Below are 4,433 nucleotides of genomic sequence, written 5' to 3' on the forward strand. Positions count from 1 at the left end.
CAAACCTGATAATTTCTTAATAATAGTAACCATTTCTACTATTGGCAGAAGGTCTGAAATTTGAGAGAGGGGACAAGTCGATTACATTGATCCCAGGGTTTCACTGATACTTAATTTATCAGCCCCGAAAGGGATGAATGGCTAAGTCAACCTCAGCAGAACTCAAAACATAAATTCTCACAAAATACCACGAGGCATTTTGCCCAGTGTGCTAACAATTCTACCAATTCACCAACATCATCATCATCATCATCGTTTAGCATCCGCTTTCCATGCTAGCATGGGTTAGACGGTTCAACTGGGGTCTGGGAAGCCAGAAGGCTGCACCAGGCCCAGTCTGATCTGGCAAAGTTTCTACGGCTGGATGCCCTTCCTAACGCCAACCACTCCACGAGTGTAGTGGGTGCTTTTTACGTGCCACCAGCACAGGTACCAGATGAAGCTGGCAACGGCCACGATCGAATGGTGCTTTTTATGTGCCACCTGCACGGGGGCCAGGCGAAGCTGGCAACGGCCACGATCGGATGGTGCTTTTTATGTGCCACTGGCACGAGGCCAGTCAATAATAATAATAATAATAATAGTAATAATAATAATAATAATAATAATAATTCTTTCTCCTATAGGTAAACGGCCTGAAATTTTGGGGTAGGGGCTTAGTTAATATTAATAACAACAACAGTAATAATAATGAGCTTATTGTATACAATTCCCAGGTGCATGACAACTCATCTAAAAAGGGGCAAAATGAGGGGTCAGAAAACAGTAGTAAGTGAAGTTATGAAAGGTAGCAAGGAAACTAAAGTGCGCATGTACAGTACACAAAATAACTCCAAAAAGACAGAAAAAGTGAACAGTAAAATAGCCTCAAAAAACGAAAAGATGCATAGACAGGTCTTATACGTAAAACAAAAATAGTAAAGTTACTTTGTCGAGCCATGCCAGGCTCATAAGGAATGGTTTCCTGTTTCCATGGCATATATATTCCACACCTGGACGGAATGTAGATCCATCACAGGTTACTCATTTTTGCCAAGTGACCAGACTGGAGCAACATGAAATGAAGTGTTTTGCTGAAGAATACAATGCATCATCTAGCCCAGGAATTGAAACCACAATCTTATGATCATGAGTCCAACACCCTATCCACTAAACCATGTGCCTCCTCTGGCACTGCAGAGTCAGAATATTTTCCAAGAACGTGCATTTTCAGGTGTTCCTCAAAATTACTGCTGTTTGACATAAACCATGCAGCAAGTTCCATTGAATTACAGTTTTTGTGCCTGACGTCAAACCTATGCCCATTGAATCTTATGTTTAATTGTTCCATTGTGCAACCAGTAATTCTTTCTGCTATAAATAAGCATAAGGACTGAAATTTTGCGTGCGGAGACTATTCAATTACATCAACAAAGCTCACAATGATATAATTTGCATTCTGTGGCGAGCTGGCAGAAACGTTAGCACGCCGGGCGAAATGCGTAGCTGTATTTCGTCTGTCATTACGTTGTGAGTTCAAATTCCGCCAAGGTCGACTTTGCCGTTCATCCTTTCGGAGTCGATAAAGTACCAGTTACGTACTGGGGTCGATGTTCTCGACTTAATCCATTTGTCTGTCCTTGTGTATCCCCTCTATGTTTAGTCCCTTGTGGGCAATAAATAAATAGATATAATTTGCATTCTGAATATAAAAAATATTAAGTAATTATTAATTACCACAAGGCATTCAGTTTGGTACTCAACCATTTCCATCTCTTCACTATCTTTGAATCTTGATTGGCAGCCTTGTCTCCACTAATTCCATTGCAACATACACGAATGAAGCACTTAATGACCTTTACTTAATCGACTCAAGTGTTCTTCAAGAGTCAATACCACCAATAATATTCTACCTTGCAATAACTCACTCTCAGATATCGCTTGGCAGAATCGTTAGATTGACAGACAAATACCATGTAGTTATTGTTTTAATTCTTTACATTCTAAGTTCAAATTTCACTGTAGTCAACTTTGTCTTTCATGATTCCAAGATTTGAACTCAGAATGTCAAGAAATTGAAAAACTATTGCAAGGCATTTGATAGTAGTAGTAGTAGTAGTAGTAGTAGTAATGGTTTCAAATTTTGGCACAAGGCTAGTAAGTTCAGGGTTGGGTTAAGTTGATTGCATCAACTCCAGTGCTCGACCTGGTACTTATTTTATTGACCCTGGAAGGATGAACAGCAAAGTCAACCTCGATGACATTTGAACTCAGAATGTAAACACAAATGAAATGCCGCTAAGCATTTTGCCTAATGTGCAAACAATTCCGCCAGCTTGCCACCTTAATAATAATAATGGTTGCAAATTTTTCTACAAGGGCAGCAATTTTGGGGAAGGGGATGAGTCGATTACATCAACCCCAATGTTCAACTGGTACTTATTTTATCAACCCCAAAAGGGTGAAAGGCCAAGTTGACTTCGATGGATTTGAACTCAGAATGTAGCGGCGGGTGAAATACCGCTCAGCATTTCACCTGGTGAACTAATGACGCTGCCAGCTTGCCACTTTAAATAATAATAATAATAATAATAATAATAATAATAATAATAATAATAATAATAACAATAATAATTATAATAATAATAATAAATGCCTTGATGCCGTATCAGGCAGTGGCTCTCATGGCTTCTGATCTTAACTGATTGGAAGTGTTATCATGTACATTGTTTTGTCTTGGTATAAAAGATGGGCTACAGCAAATATTCTGCTCAATACCACAGATTTGCTTGTCAGTTGTTTGACCGTAACCAGTTGAGCATGTCCCTTAGTGGCTGACCATATGTGCATCTCTGATCACGAGCAGAAGTAGTGGGAGAGCATCAAGCCATGTGTTGAAAAGAAATCTTAGAGGTTTGGATAATTCACCTTTGGAAACATGGGTGGTTCGTTCAACATCCTTAAACAATCCTTATTCAGGGACCTTTTGAGCGGGACGGGCTACTCGACCAGAAAAAAATTCTAACTGGGCCCCACTTGCAAGGTCATGCGCTGTTTATCTTGATATGAGATCATCATGTTGCGCACATATGGTTGTGATGCATGTGCCTGGTGTACCCTTATAAGACGGGTAGTCATGATGGGTATACTGGGCTTCGTATATTTTACCCCAGTGTCACTTTGATGGCATGCACTGCTCTCTCACTCAATAATAATAATGATAATAATAATAATGATAATGATATATGAAAGTTGATGTAATTGTTTGTAAAGATGAATAAACAATGAGAAGTGTGATATGATTGATATGATTTGTTATAAACAGAGATTGACTCTGTCTATTGAATTGAATGAATTAAAAATTACTTCAATAGATTGTCTGGCTTCCTCAGGTTCAGATGGTAAAATAAAAAGAACGTAGAACTACAGAAATTCAAAATATGTAAGGGAATATCCTGCATTCCATTTTAGACAAAATGACATCATTAGTTTTCACTTTTTTATAACTGGTAGCAGGGAAAATGATAAAAGGGAAAAACATCAGTAAAGAGAACATTTAGTCAAGTAGTTTTGTGTAAATGTAATGAAATTGTCCAAGCATTTCCTTCAATCATCCAGAGATTAAGATTAGCAATTCACAAATATGTTTGTCCTCGTGTGTTTCAAAGACTGAAAGTGCCATAGAGTCAGAATATTTTCCAAAAATGTGCACTTTAAGGTGTTCCTCAAAATTACAGCTTTCTCTCTCTTTACTCTTTTACTCTTTTACTTGTTTCAGTCAATTGACTGCAGTCATGCTGGAGCACCACCTTTAGTACTTATTCTATCGGTCTCTTTTCGCCGAACCGCTAAGTGACGGGGACATAAACACACCAGCATCGGTTGTCAAGCAATGCTAGGGGGACAAACACAGACACACAAACACACACACACACACATATATATATACATATACATATATTCGACAGGTTTCTTTCAGTTTCCGTCTACCAAATCCACTCACAAGGCATTGGTCAGCCTGGGGCTATAGCAGAAGACACTTGCCCAAGATGCCATGCAGTGGGACTGAACTCGAAACCATGTGGTTGGTAAGCAAGCTACTTACCACACAGCCACTCCTGCGCCTATTTTAAAAATATGGAACGCTTCACGAATTTGCATGCCATCCTTGCGCAGGGGCCATGCTAATCTTCTCTGTATCATTCCAATTTTAGAATATGTACCACCGTAGCTAGTACGTCTGGCATAAAACATGCAGCAGATTCCATTGAATTATTGTTATTGAGCCTGGCATCACACCTGTGCTCATTGAATCTTATATTTAATTGTTCCATTGTGCAACCAATGACAAGTATAATAGTTCTTTTCTGCTATAAGCACAACGTCTGAAATTTTGTGAGATGAAATTTTAGTTGATGATATTGAAAGGATGACATGCAAAGTTAACCACAGCA

At 38.8% G+C, this 4,433-nt stretch overlaps 1 non-coding gene across 1 annotated transcript; it reads right to left on the minus strand.

The window, feature by feature from the left end:
• Window positions 1-4,110: 4,110 nt before the first annotated feature.
• Window positions 4,111-4,217, minus strand: LOC115216841. The gene has a single exon (XR_003882102.1). It is a non-coding gene; the product is annotated as a U6 spliceosomal RNA (small nuclear RNA).
• Between the last annotated feature and the right edge of the window lie 216 nt (window positions 4,218-4,433).

This window comes from Octopus sinensis, linkage group LG10, assembly GCF_006345805.1.
Source record: "Octopus sinensis linkage group LG10, ASM634580v1, whole genome shotgun sequence".
NCBI classification, from domain to species: Eukaryota; Metazoa; Mollusca; class Cephalopoda; order Octopoda; family Octopodidae; genus Octopus; species Octopus sinensis.